Source organism: Choristoneura fumiferana, chromosome 23 (genome assembly GCF_025370935.1).
Source record: "Choristoneura fumiferana chromosome 23, NRCan_CFum_1, whole genome shotgun sequence".
NCBI classification, from domain to species: domain Eukaryota; kingdom Metazoa; phylum Arthropoda; class Insecta; order Lepidoptera; family Tortricidae; genus Choristoneura; species Choristoneura fumiferana.
The window spans coordinates 1480192-1495940 of NC_133494.1; the positions used below are offsets into that span (position 1 = coordinate 1480192).

The 15749-nt window shown below is 36.8% G+C and overlaps 2 protein-coding genes across 7 annotated transcripts in view; both read right to left on the reverse strand.

Annotated features, from left to right (window-relative positions):
* tkv (serine/threonine receptor kinase thickveins) overlaps window positions 1–15749 on the reverse strand; it is a 273659-nt gene that overhangs the window by 93002 nt on the left and 164908 nt on the right. The gene's annotated exons all lie outside the window — the stretch shown is intronic.
* Window positions 1–15749, reverse strand: part of bsk (mitogen-activated protein kinase dJNK) — a 154681-nt gene that overhangs the window by 82565 nt on the left and 56367 nt on the right. Inside the window, exon 1 of one of the 6 annotated variants that reach the window (XM_074105946.1) lies at window positions 11127–11149. The exons of the other annotated variants lie outside the window; for them this stretch is intronic. The gene's annotated coding sequence lies outside the window, so the exon portion shown is untranslated. Of the gene's footprint in view, window positions 1–11126; window positions 11150–15749 lie in introns of those variants that run through there. 6 annotated transcript variants of the gene reach the window in all.

A 15749-nucleotide genomic window follows, 5' to 3' on the forward strand; every position in this document is an offset into this window, starting at 1 on the left:
CATTTAAAATATTAGGGGAATGAGAAAATTAAAAATACTCAAAAAAGTTCAAATTACAGTAATTTTCACATCAACTGTCAATAGATAACTTAGTACTTATTAAAGCTGTGTAACTGAACATTCAAAGACTATATTCAAGACTAAACGACCAATAATTACTGACGAACTTGCATGTATCGCCTAGCCAGTTACGACTTGCCCGGCAACCGAAGCCAAAACATGTCGACGAGTTCTAATTATACGTGGGGGAGGCTAAGTGGGGCGAAGTGCAATGGCCCGTGAGGGCGCAGGCAGCAGATTTACCGCAGGTTTGCCATGTTGCTGTTGTCACTTGCAAATTTAGGCATATAGCCACACACAAAATTTACCTGCTGGATGATTTTGTGTACCTTCTATGCGTGTGTATACGTACTTTTTAATACATATGCTGTTCCGTAAGACGTGAGCAGGGCCAACTCTACACCCTCAGTAATTGATAAGGGACTATTCACAATCATATTTTAGCAAAATCCCCATCCAGACCCTGAATTGCAGAGACACCATGCGTTTAGTACCTAAGTAATTTACTTTCTGTTTGCAAGATTTAAAAATTTATATAATGTAAATCTCACTAATATTGGTACGATATAGTTAGTAGTCTACAGCAACGGAATCTGGCATCCTAAATATCGCCATGAATCCGGTGAGTAGCTCATTCCGAATTTTGTCTGTCAGAGCTAATTTTTAATTTGTAGGCCAGCTATTCCAAGTAAAAGCACTAACTGTCCTAAAATACGTGCTAATACGTAATTCTCGGTACGGTTCAATTAAATTGGATTCCTTTGAGACGCGTGTAGCCGCGCCCGCGTGCCCCTTTGTTGGGCTTTGTTTCGGCGCCAGAAAACTGGCAACACCAATGATCGATCTGCAATAAAGGAACTCTAAGGAATCTCAGTGAGAATAGGTAGGTACTATATGTATTGCCACTATCGCCAGACAGTGAAGACGAGGCATTCGATTTTGTATGTATGTAGGACTTAAATGTAAAACAAAATTATATTTATAACGTGTCATTTACAGTTTGACCTTTAACAATAACTGTGTAAAAGATTTTTTTTTCGCTTTGGCCAAAAGTTAATTCCAAGTAGTTTCTATCAATGAACTGAGCCGTCTGTCAAATAACAGCAATCAAGAAAACCAAGAATTATTAGATCGTACATTTCCGGGCATCATTCACTCGGAAGTACATTAGCACCCGAGATCCAACCACCGTACAAATTAACTTACAGATAGTTGTAATTCACTCTCCACCTCGCTTACGGAACCTCTTTAGCGAGCCATAGGCAAGCCGTGCATGTCATTTGCAACTCGATTACTGCTCGCCTCCCCCTTCCTACCTGCGAGGGTCGTTCCATAAACAAGATTCGTAAAAGGATTGCTTTGTCTATAGAATATTCTATAGCACCGCAAGAGCACCGCTGTTATTTTATGAATAACTACGAGTAGAATCCTATTTACTACCAAAGTGATTTGCTGACGCGTGAGTTTGTTTCTGACGTTGAAACAGTTGCAGCGGGTTTGAAATTTGGACGCATATAAAATCTTAACCTCTAAGTCTACGTATACATGTATATGAAATCTTGTACGGTTGTTCTTCAAGGTTCTTTAACGTATATGAAGACTGCAGTAATTTCGGAATTCCCACGGGAATTACACAATAAAACCTAATGACTTAAAATACTCCTTCTGTACCTAAGACTTTGCTAAGATTTTGGGTGCGCATGGATAATTTTAGTTGTGTTACTAGTTGTAAAATGTGAAAGTAACACGGTATGTCTGTCTTTCTCGCTTAAACAGCTGAACTGATTAGGATTAACTTTGGTATGGATATTTGAGACCCATTTCGTAGTTCCCACGGAATAAAGATAAACGTAGAGTACCAAAGAGTGACATACCGAGTTTATCGATAAATAATATATTTTTACCTATAAAGTATACGCATTTCATTAGTATCAATGTTTCGGGCCTAGTCAGGCTCCAAAAAAAAATTGACAGTATAATTTTATCTATGGAAAATACCGCGAACACATCGTGCTTTTTTAATTACATTTATTCATGGCGCTGTGCGCAAAGCCATTCAGCCGAATTGCATAGTGCTCGTCAGAAGTGTTGCCATGTATGAATATTTTTACACTAAGCCACCCCGCCTGAATGTGCTCGACGCCATATTGTGCTAATTATCTGGCCCTTTTTGAAGCATACTCTACAAGCGCATATGTGTCCCCCTTTCACACATACGTATGTTGTATACATGAGAAAGAAGATGTCTTCAGCAACAGATAAGTTTCGGAATGCGAAGATTTAGTAGACAATTACCGTAGCTTTTGCAAAGTTTATGGCTTCGTTACGCTCGAGCGTTTACGAGTGCGTGCGGCTCTCAGTGAAATTGGTTGCTCTCAAACACACGATGAGGAGATTCCTCAGTCCAAAGACAACAATAAACGTAGCAACAGAATACTTCAGTCTGGTCTGCTCTAACTTAGCTTGGTTACAATAAGTTAGAAGTAGTGAGACATATAACTGTCTCATTACTGCAATAAAAGTTCCGTTGTTGGTAGTTGTCGGCACTATTTTGAATTGGCAACACCGTAATTAACTTTCGGAACTTGTTTATTTTTTAACATTCGTCTATTTTTGTATTTAGCCCCCCCTCCTGGAAACGCGAAAACATATTTCACGTTAATGTTATGCATAAAATATACAAATCATTAATAGTAGCAGCGCCCTTACCCAGTAACGACAAAAACACAATATTCTCTCTTCGTTAGGAGATTGAGCATACCTAATTACTAAAAGCCTTATCGGAACGAATCTCGTTCCGTAGAACTGCGACTTCGAATTTAAATATTAACTCGCTTCGTCGCTCGGCAGTCAGTTCCGCGTCCAATTAAACGTACTATATCTCGTTTGGTTACTAAACTTGCAGTATTTGATTTTCTATGGTTCATACTCATAAGCGATAAGTTCCTACTAACAGCATAGATGGAAAACATGAGCAAGGCCCCTCTCATGGTTACCATGGTTATGACAAAAATACACGCTGTGGTTGTAAAGGAAAAGTTTCCTTAACTGAAGATTTGACATCAGTTTTATTTTGATATTGGATATAGTTATAGTAACAGGGTGCAACTTAAATCGTAATCCTCGAGTGCCTGTCGGATAATATTTTTTTATACGGTTCTCTACTGGTTCCATCAAAGGGGAACAGCTTGGGTGTCGGTGCACGCCGTGTCAATGTATTAAGAAGAAGAGCTGTATCTCTTTGAAAAATACTCAGGTCAACCGTTGTCCAGTCCCCTCCCCAGTCCAATCCCCTTTACTTACTATTTATTATAACAACATTATTGCACAAAAGCACGGCCAAAGACGTAACGTCGATCCCTGAAAGGCATCAAATAAGCAACAAACATTTCGAAAGGGATTCTTAAAACTTTTACTACAGCATTTTAAGCAAATAAAGCCCATCTCAATAAACAGTTCGTTTACTTTTCCAATTAGAGGGTTTAGACCCAGGCATCAAGTTTATGGGCCCTTGAAGGAGCAAGACGGATGGCTACCCTTCCTTTACCTCTGGACAATGGAAGGAAGATAAAAAACGCATTAAAATTCCGTTTGCACGAACTTGAGAGTCATCGTCCTTAATACGGCTCGTATATCCAAGCTTGTATTGAGAGGCTTTGCGTCAATATACAACATTAAAGGCCTGTTTCACCAATCGTTGTTAAGTTTCTGATATTTTATATGACAGATATATGTGATGCTGATTCTATTTAATTGAATAAAATAAATAAAGACGCTATTATGGATATCTAACACACAAGATAACAGGAACTTAACTGGTGGTGAAACAGGGCGTAAATGGTCTGCTGTGGCTAAAATAAAATGAAAATGTAACTATCCATACTAATACGTTTGTCCGTCTGTTCCTTACGTCACAATTAGTAAAAATAGCAATAGTGAGCAGTTTTGAGCCGGGTACGAAGCGGAGTAGTGGTAGTTAAAGGTTAAAAAAATATATAATAATTGAATAAAAATGCTACAATCAGAAGTAATTTTACTTTATTTTAGTATGTAGTAAATTATCTTCAAAAACTATAACTGCAAATCATCGTAACAAACTAGTGTATCCCGTGAGAACCTAACAGGAAATTCCATGTTTTAAAGTCACTCAATTAAGAACACTAACTACAGACTATAGTCGCACAGTCGTCAATATAAAATCCGGTTTCTAACACAGATCACTTACACTAAAACCACGTCTAAACCCAAAACGTTTAGGGTAAAGTAACGTTACGTTTAAGAGACGTTTTAAAACGCATTAGCGGCTCTAACGCCGCATTGTAGCGGGCTGCGAGGTTCCTCGGATTATTTCTGTTTTTGTTACGTAACGATTCTAACTCTAGCTAGGTTAGTAGTAAAGTTTGATAGAAGGACCATACTTAGGCCGTATTATTTCGTGATCGCATTGACCATCTATTTCTACTCACGTCTTATATACCCTGTGACAGAAAGAAGTGGTAAAGAAGATAGTGATTTGTGTTAAACAATAAGATGCTTGAACTGAACTTAATTCGACGCACGTTCTCACCTTCTTGGCTTCTCTCTCTCGGTTTGGGTAATTGATTTTTAGCTTGACTCTTAGGTGGTCTTATTGTTACCATGTCATGATCTGATGATCCTTCCTAAAGAAATTGAAGGAACTCTTTAAATACGGCATACGGGCACATCAATAATTATTAATAATAAAACAAATAATTCGAGCAACATGGCCCACATACAAACATTCTAACGTACTACATAAAATATTAAAGACTAAGATATAGGTAGCTGAATGTCAGAGATTGTTACGCAACGGGTTCACACAGTTTTGCCGTATGTGGCCAGAAAGCAGCACTCGCGATGGTCTCCGTCAGCACGATAAGGTCACTAGGCACTAAAGGAAGTCGAGTACTTTTTATAGTAACTTGTGCATTTGTTCCCGGGAAGCATCATATAGTAAAGTGTAACTGATGATGAAGAGAACAGACGTTCACCGAACCACTGATAAATAAGGATTTCACGGGTTGGTATCCGGTTACTTCAATATAATAGCTGCTAAGCTATATACATATATCAGTCTTCATTCTAGTCAATCAGTAATTATTTACAGCTCCGGCAACCGGCAGAACTGGCCACGGTCTATCATGCTTGGAGTTACAATCAACAATATATTCTGGATTAATTTAATAGCACCCAGAGCACCCTTGTATAGGCCAATCAATAAAGCCTTGTATAGTCAATAAAGTTGTGTTAAATACTTGTGATGTATACATATCGTTTAATAATATTGTAAATCTGTTTTAAAAAAAAATATATATGTACCTCGTTGAGTTTCTTGCCGGATCCTTCTCAGCAGAGGTTTTTCCGAACCGGTGGTAGATTTTTTTTTGACATTCATAAGTGCTTGTTATAGCCTAAATTGAATAAAGATATTTTGACTTTGACTTTGAATCGTTTCACCGCTTCCTCTTCTGTCTTCTTCCTTTCTTTTCTTCTGTCACAAGGTATAAGACGAGGGTGGAAAGAGAATGTGAAAGGGTTCTCGAACTTCAGTTAAACAATACGGCCTCTGGACAAGACAAAGTTGTAACTAAAAGCTATTGGAGCGCACTCTGCTGCCGGAGTTGCGCGGACGCTTGCAGCGTGGCCGTGCGAACAGACTAAATTAGTTTAGTCAATTATTTACTTTGCGAAGCGCCGTTCGCGTTCTCTGTTACGTAGTTCGGAAGTCGCAAAGTCTCCTCATACGACCCAAGTTACATTAGTTTGTTTACCTACAAATAATTTTCATAATTACTAGCATCTCTGGCACTATAAATCGCTATTTTTGAAATTATCAGATTATCACGACATTTCAGCGACCGTATACCTTTACTTGCCCGAATTTATTGCCATACCAACGTTTGCCATAAAATATATAGAATCGTGCTGTTTTCAGGATTTTTTAAATGGCATCTTATAGAATGCAGTAGCGAAAATACAAACTGAGACATGGATGCACAGAAAAACCAGAAAAAGAGACCAGCGCTGGGAATCGAACCCAGGTCCTCAGCAATCCGTGCTGCGTGCTATAACCCCTACACCACCGCTGGACAGGAATCTAGACACGAATTTTTCCTATGCATACATATCTCAGGTTGCTTATTCTACTACGCTACTTATGCAGCAGCACTAGCGACATCTATGTTCCGCTCTCATCGAGAGACGTCACACTTTTTCGGAACCAACCGCTCACCCAGACAAGAGATGTCGCTTCTAAGCAATCAAATTATGATTGAAAAAAAATATACAAAAAGACTCCAAAAAAAAAAAACATAGAATGCAGTAGGTTAGGTTAGGTTAGTTTAATATTAACTCTGAAGAAAATACTATTTCATAAAAAAAATACTTTGTAAATTTTCTTATTTTGTTTTTTCGTCTTCATTTTAGGATTGTCGGTATTCAATATGTTCACGTGGCATGTAAATAAAGTAGGCTTTATTTCAGTAGAAACCGCTAAAAAGGGTGGTAATGTGTTATTACTTCTGAACATTATGGCGCTCGAAAATAACGAATTGCACTTCATTAATAGCATATTGTTTTACGGGGGGTGTTCCCCTAGGGCAATAAAGTTTTATTGAGTACGTTAGCCGGTTCGATTCTATGAAAGATCTCTATACTTTCGACCTCATTCATTATGACTTAATTAGTTAAGGTGAGGTTCTAATCTAATGGAGTCTGTAAGACTAACTTTTATTACTAATAATTGTATCTGTACTAAAGCTTTTAGACAAGAGCCATTGTTAGTTCGTAGTATATCTGCAATATATTTCTTCAGGTCTATTTAACTATAGCGAGACCATTCCAAACCATAAGAATCTACATGTGTATGCGTATGTATGTTTATTTACATGTAGTTTATATGTAGTCTATTGATATTGATATGTATTGATATGTTTGACGACCAGATGGCCTAGTGGTTAGAGAACCTGACTACGAAGCTTGAGGTCCCGGGTTCGATTCCCGTGTCGGGGCAGATATTTGTATGAAAAATACGAATGTTAGTTCTCGGGTCTTGGGTGTTTACTATGTATTTAAGTATGTATCTATCTATATAATTATATTTATCCGTTGCTTAGTACCCATAACACAAGCTTTGCTAAGCTTACTTTGGGACTAGGTCAATTGGTGTGAATTGTCCCGTGATATTTATTTATTATTTATTTATTTATTAGTTTAGTGTTTATTTATTGTTTTGTATTAGTGTGTACCCATATATGTATGTGTAGATATTTATTTCTTATTTATAATGTATTGTTTAGGTTAATTTAATTTTTTTGATCCTTTTATCTTTCCATTGTAGTGTCTACTCATGTTTTAGTTGTCCTTTCAATCGTTCAAAGGTTAACTGGAAGAGATCCCTTTAAGGGATAAGTTCGCCTTTGTAGATCTCTTTCTCTTGTTAATTGTATTTTTCATATGTTTTATGTACAATAAAGAGTTACAACAACAACAACATATTCCTATAACTTATTCCACTAGTACGCAGCCTAAACTATGGTTTTCCTCGTAATCCCCTAATGGTTTGGATGAATAGTTGCGTGATTGATTGTGGCTGACGCCCGTGGGAGACACCATATTTCACTTTGCACCATTATCTTTCGGCGACCCTTCTAGGTTATGATGCAAAGTGAACTGCTTGAAAAAACTCATACAATCGTGGCATATTTAATAGAAATATGTAGAAGAAAATTATTAAGCCAAGAACGGTCTGATTAGTTTCGAGTTGGAGCCGGACCGTGGTGAAACCCCTATGAGACCTTTGAAATGATTTTCTGAAAAGATCGATTTTATCAACATGTCACACGAGTTAAAGTGAAATATAAACATTTTGTACGCAATAAATGTTATAGTCCGTGCCGTGCTTGGTTGTTTTCTTATTCATTTTTTAAAGGCTTGTAATTTTACAAGCTTTATTTAGCTTCACCTGTCCCGTTGTCTATCTGTCAGTGTGTAATCAAATCTTGCAATTTAAATTCAACCAACTTACTGGAAGTTGGATTGACTTGAAATTTGGTATACTTATGTAGTTTGCGTGACAATACAATAATCTGGTAGTGACATCCTGGTAGTCCGGCCAGGATCGTCTCCGCAGGACGGAACTCTTCAACGGTTAGTGGCATCGACTTGAAATTTGGTATGCAAATGTAGTTAGGGTGGCAATGCAAGTACAGTCGGCAGAAAAAGCTTGCATTAAAAATGATTTTTTACCAAAAACTTATTTGAAGTGAAGTCAAATGACAAGCATGGAAAAGCTTGTACACTCCAACTACGTTTGTCTCACTCTCCTAGTTGACCAACGAAAATTTTCATGCCACGTCACTTGCGTGTAGGTACCACGTAGGTACCTACATGCACTTTATTCTAGTGGTAATTCCTTTGCCTTTTGGATAGACGCTCGCTCCGACAACCTGATAGGTCAGCCTGGACCTGGAACATCGCCAGAAACTGAAATCTACTAGTCTAGCGTTCAATGAATTTTTTTGTACTCTTCAAGGTTTCATTTATAGTTGAACCTTTTTTACGCTTGAGAAAGAGACGGTGCGTTAAAACTGCTCACGCTTAATCGTAATGCGTGCTAAGCCTCAGTGTTCCAACATCAATTTTAATAATAACAACAATAGTAGATTATTGTCGTGGCATGGAAGTACACAATTGCTGGCTGAGTCCGGAGTTTCAACAAAATAACTGATACCGGCAATTCGAGTTGGCTTAATAAGACTTGTGTGTTTTAACTTTTTTTTAATTTTGCGGCTCGACAATAATGGAATTTGCATGCGACATTATTGTCGAGTTAACCAGCCAGGAATCTTTTTCAAATTTAAAATTTTTCGCCTTTTGATATGTAAAGAATAACGTCCACTTTTACTGACATTTTTGAGGAACCATATGAGTAACATATGACTAGTATGAAATACATATGTATTTACGTAACATTACATTTGTATGTCAAATAATTATTGATAATGTAATTAAGCACCCGGCGACGCAGCCAACAAAGCTCGTTGTCATCCCGGCTCGGTGCAGCAACTTTGGGAAAGCTCTCAGCTTACAAGCTTTACTCCAACTTCGCCGTATTGATGGAAAGCTTTTTATGAGCTTGATTCGCAACAATATAACGTTAGCATTAGAATATTAGCGAAATTTACGAGTAAGTCCCTATATTGGGGGGTCATCATTTCTCATCGTATTTCCTTGGAATGATATTGAACCGGATAACTCACGTCTTAAATCGTGTTTACTTCTTTTACAGTCAAATATCCATTTGTATGCGGAAAATGAACGCTTACATAACATGATAAGTTTACGACAATCTAATTTAATCAATATATCGACATCATTTAGGTAGAGTCGATAAGTGAGAAGTCACTATGACAGGTCCAAACATGCCATGGAAATTCCGCTCTCTGGATATATGTATTGGTTAACAATACAATACAAAGACTCTTTATTGTACACCAGACATAGTAAGCGATACAGAAAACAGATACACAGAGAAAAAAAAATTACAAGGTGAGCAATAGGCGGCCTTATCGCTTAAGAGCGATCTCTTCCAGGCAACCTTCTTTACAGAAAGAAGGAAGGACTAGTTTACAACAGGTGGTGCATCAAAAGTAGATCAGAAAATTTAAACGTAACAGCAATACATCTACGAATACATACATAATTATATCACCTACGTATTATGACTTTTATTCGATTTTTGTTTATATTACATTATCTATACAATTTTAATTTTGGTAGTTTTTTTTATCACACAGCTGGCACACAAGCTGGCTGGCATGGACACCTACAGCATTATTAGGACTGCGCGGTGGGGAATGTGTGAAGACCAAAAAGTTGCACACCTTAACGCAGGTAGTTAAAATAAAAAAGTCCAAAAAAAAGGACAGTTTTGTGTCATTTTTTTCATACACTATGGGCGTCACAAAACTGACTCAGAAAATTTTGTATGAAAAATTTAATACATTTTGAACGAAAAGGGTTCACTTTTTTTTAAAACATCCCCATACCAATGTGTGATTATAATAAATTAATAAATATTATTACTAATAAATAAATAAAGTACCTAATTTACCCTATATTTATAATACAAACATGTCACTTATTTATACAATAATTCATAGACAGAGGACATTTCTCCCCCAACGGTTATCTGTTCTTCAAGCGATCTGCATTCATTGAGCTATGTGTCGGTGACTTGTAGTTCTATGGCACAAAGAAACTCCGAGCATAATACCTTTCCATACCTTGTTGCGTAACTCCAAGAGAGCAAAAGCCAACAGTTTTTTTTTTAAATTGCAAAACTGCCAAGCTGTGATGTCAAAAGTTTCTGTTCAACGTTTTTCACTCGCGGTGAAATGAAACGTGCTACGGCTGCTACGAAGTTCGCAGCGTAGCGCTACGTGTCGCGTAGAGGGTCTACGAACTCTGTGACTGTGGTAGCAGTTTTTTTTTGGTTCTTCAGGTGTTTTTTATCCTTAGAAGGAGTGTATATGTGAAAAGCGGCGTGTGTATCATTGATATCATCATCATCGTCCCAGCCTGTATACGTCCCACTGCTGGGCACAGGCCTCCTCCCAGAAAGAGGTAGTTCCCCCACGGTCCCAATGCGGATCGGGAACTTCACACACACGAATGAATTGCTTCACAGCTGTTGTACAGGTTTCCTCAATGTGTTTTTCTTCACTGTTGGATATTTATAGATTCGGCCGTTAATATGTTATTTGACATACCAAAAAAATTGTACAGAACCCTCGGTGCGCAAGCCTGACTCGACCTCGGCTGCCTTTTATTTTTTAAGCAGATCCTCGACCATTATCTAGCACTAACTATAAGCCCAACTGAATATAAAATACATAAAAAACTTTTTCATTTTCATTCCTGGCAACAATAATAAAACAATGCCATACATTTTACGAGCGCAAGAACTGTTCTAAATTCGGCTTTAACGCGTAAGTAATAAAAGCGTCCGCGCATTTGAGATTATTGTTTTTTTTATAGCTCACCCACGCTGGCTGGAGTTGAAGGGACTGATGCTTACCTGAAAAAATGATAAAAAATATTACCCACGTATAAATGAGATAAGTTCTAATATGTAATGTTACTCCATAGGTCAAAAATCACCAAACCACCAAAAATCATTACCTACATTATATAATATATAAATGAGATATAAGTTCTACTATGGTTTATGTCAATGCAATTTATAGAAAGGGTAAACAAAGACGCCATTAACCCGACCTCAGACATTTAATGATGTGAAAACCTAGAACCTTTTGCAAAATAATTATTCTGTTCAGTAAAACGATTAATTTATTAATTGAATACATCAAAATATATTTGTCTACTTTATTATTTACAATACTTGATTTAATTCAAAAGACTGTTTATTGAATTAAAAAAGCAGTATTTATTTTTATTTTTAGGGTAAATAAATAATAATCGCTTATTCGTTCGAGTATTAATCGATTTGTAAAATGTCAAATTTTCCTCCATCTCAGTCTACGCTATATAGTCTATGCTACTACAGATTATACACGAGTTTAATTCAAAAAATAACGTCAGATTTTGACGAAGATTTTTCAAATGAAAATTAAATATTTAAATCAAGTTAATTTTGGTGAAAAACGTGATTAGACGTCTAGTTAACGAGACGAATTATAGATAAATGTGTTATTGATTCAATCCAGTGGTGTTTATACAAGAATTTTGATCGGTTTGCTTGCACTTTCCATAAATTGCATTGGCATAACGTATACGTAATGTTACTCCATCCAGCAAAAACGGCTCAAAGGATTTGGATGAAATCTCTTTACGAAATATTTTACCCTGCAAGAAAAAAATCACTCTAAGAAGGGTTCCAGACTGTGTGTTTAATAATTAAAAAGAATAAATTAGTTTAGTTTAGAGATGCTACCTCGTGTAATTGTCGTAAGCCAAGAGAATGAAGTTGCCAAGTTTTTGCAGACAAAGACGCAGGTAATAGCTAGTAATATTTTCTTGCATGTTCTTACTCCCTGTTTTTACAGAATCTGAATACATTCACCATAGCATTAATGAAATAGGTAAGATGTACAGACAAAGAGGCTAGACTACACACAGAATTGATGAAAGCACTAATATTATGAATGTGAAAGTTTGTGAGTACGTGTTCATTACTTCTCCACACTAAAACAACGTTTTTCTAGAGATAAGACCAAGCTAGATCGATTTATCGTCCCCGAAAACCCCTACATACCAAATTTCATCAAAATCGGTGGAGCCGTTTCCGAGATCCCCGAAATGTACACATGTACACAAATATATACAAGAATTGCTCGTAAAAAGGTATTAGATAAATAGATAAGACAGAGTGCGCTTTACACTGCGTTAGGGGTAAACAAACAGGTAGGTACACATCAATATATCTATATGTACGTGAGAAACAACGAAACTTTAAAGTGTTCAGGAGTTTTGTTACAAAAATCATAGAATCCATTATAGATGTGGGCGTTGATGATAAATCAGAAACAAAGTTGGTTGCCGCAGCGAGCGACGTCCAAACTTGGGTTATTAATGATGCACTGGCGATGGGTACTTGTGGATAACTAAATTATAACTGAGAACTGATCAAGCTTGCGACAATATTGTTATTCTACATACATACAATCACGAACCACACTTTCCGAACGAAGAGCTAGGCATGGACTATTTGTTTCCAACTGGGTTGCCTTTTCAAAGTGTTCATTCTACACCACTGCTAGTTTAAACGCTCTGAAAAAAAAAGATAGCTGAACTAGTTTGGCTACTTGACGTTTAGCCAAAATTTACTAATTAGGAACCAAAATAATACTAATATTGCAAAACTGATTTTGTAAGACATCACCTAACTTTTAGCTACTAGTAGGCCTTAATTTTGTTGTCACTCAAGTTATGTTACAAGGAACAGTTTTTGTTACTGTTAGCAAATCTTGATTTTTTTTTTCAGTGTTGGTTGGTGCATGTAACAGTCAATAATATAACAGGCCTTAGCAAAATGTTTCGGAACTCTGACAGGTTAATCAGAGATTCTTTTAAATGAAGTTTAAAGATTCGAAGCATAAAAAGACTTCTTCATATACTTATATGAGGTGAAGTAAAATAAAACTTAGTAAAAAAACTAAATTAAAAAGTTCGAAATCGGTTTAGCCGTTTGAGACCTACGATACCACAGACAGACCGAAAGACATTGGCGCCAAACACATAAAACCCCTCGTTTCGCGCCGGGGGTTAAAAACTCACAAATTCAAACAAAATACGATTTTCCCATTACTTGGTCGTTTGCATTGAAACCTGACATACAGCTGGGGTGCGAGGTCGCGAGCACACCGCGGCGGCCCGCTGAGGGGCCGCTCCCCCGCCATTGACAGGGCAGCTTTAAAACAGAAGCTGAGTCCGGTAACATGGGAAGCTTGTTAGCTTTAATTTGTAATTCCAGTAGGCATTTTAGTGCATAGGGTAGCTGCAGAAAAAACCCTCGTTACGATCACGCCCGGGTTGAAGCTGTAATTTTTAATGCAGCTGTCAAAAAAAATGTCGGTCAAGAGCGAAATTGGCTGAAAGAAAAACAGGTATTTTGTATAGATATATGATATTAAGATGAAGTTAAAAATTAAAAGGGAGTCTCTTTTTATTTGTAACTTCATTTTAATTTTATTATTTATAAGCATGGCAAACATAGCCTTATTCGACAAAATGAGATAGGTACAATGAGATAAAATGATACAAAATATTGTGGGTAGTTTTGTTTGAGAAAAAAATATATAGGTGGGTACTTAGGGAGTTACAGTGACAAATTAAAACGTCTGTTAGTCTAACATCTGGTAGCATGGTGTACGGTTGTGTTGCTCTGAAGATGAACTCTGGTTGAGTTCGAAATGCGTCAGTGTAGTGTGGTAGTGGTGATAGATGGGTTTGTGTGATTTGTGTGTATTCTTAGTGTGGAGGAGGAGGAAGGAACTGCATGAACACGCATATCTTGCATAAACGTAGCTATCAGAAGGTCGCGGGTGAGCAAAGTTATTGTTTTAGTTCATTGATATGAACCTCTGCAAAGTAACGCCTGATTCAATAAATTAGGTCCCCAATGACTGTACTTATGTATGAAATCCTAAAAAATGGTTATGGGCGGCAGAACTGCAACGAGCAATCGCGCCAAATTCGAGTTTGGCAAACAACAAGAGACCGGACAACGATATAGTGCTTTAGCTTTCAAAATATTACAAGACACCTTAACAATAAATGAAGAATAAGAAGTATTCAAGAGACGGGCTTATGAAAGATAGATGCCTAGTAAACTTCAGACAAAACTCATATCTAATCAAGATATAAGATGTCACTCATATTCCCTAAAGCCCATCCTTGACATCAATAATCTAAACAATTTGCTAAGTATCGGGATCAACTGATACTAACTCAATAAACCGAACGAAAAGTATTAGCCAAGTTTGACGTTTCTAGTATGAAATTGACATGTTATGTGGCAAGTTAACCTTGCAACAATTACAAACCCCTAAAAATATATATATATATTTTTTATATATTGTACGAGATTTTTGAAAGTGTACATTCATGGCATTTTCATACAGAAACCTGGGTACCAAAACTTATATAGGGTTTAGAGTGTGTATCACGTTCACATTAAAATTAGGAGAGTACAATTTAATTTAAGCGTTAATTTTGTAGAGATGAATAGATTTACCTACACCATTTTAACACGTATGCGATTTAAAATTACCGGTGCCCTTATCACCTTTATTTACTTCACGTTCGGGAATGTAGCCAAGCGCGCGAAGGCTATAGCTATAACAAAATAAACATTACACAAATGGGTCATTCAGATATATGTAGGTCGAAGTGTCTCTAAAATATTGTAGTTACGTATCGTAGTTCGTAGCGCAAGAACGTAACATAGTTTTACATAAAGCCTTTATTACTGCAAACTGCAATACGGAGTTGGTCGCGCGCGCCATCTAGATAACCACGCAAGGACTAGCGATGCTTCCGAAATTAATGTAAAATTAATTCAAGTGCACCATGTGAAACTTTGTATAGGTATTTATATTTGCAAAGCTTGTATAGTACGAGCGCTGGTAGTTTTAAAAAATGACGTGTAAAGTGCCCATTTACTGAATAAATTATTTGGATTTGGAGCTTTGCTTAGTTTGGGCGTAGGTCAATAAATTGGTGTCAAGTATCCAATGATATTTATTTATTAGTTACATAAGTAAAAACTGTTCAATGGACTGAGATAAAATTCACCACACAGATTTATTACTCGGGTAGCACAGGAAACTTCTTATCCAGGAAAATTGCATACTTCCCGCGAAATTCTTGGCAGTCGAAGTCATCGGCGACAAATAGTAGGTTATAATACCTCCATTTTACAATGACTTTTGAAAATACTATCGCATTTTTGACATTAAGCCTCCCAGGGAATACTTTTCCTACCATAGTCTAATTAGTATGTATGTAGACCCTTCATAGAACAAACAATTTACAAACCTTGAAATACATCCTCGCTGTTCTGTAAATATATATCTAAAAATAAGAGCTTAATAATTTCTGGTTATTTATAAATTAATTCATGTTATATCACCAGTAAATGGAGC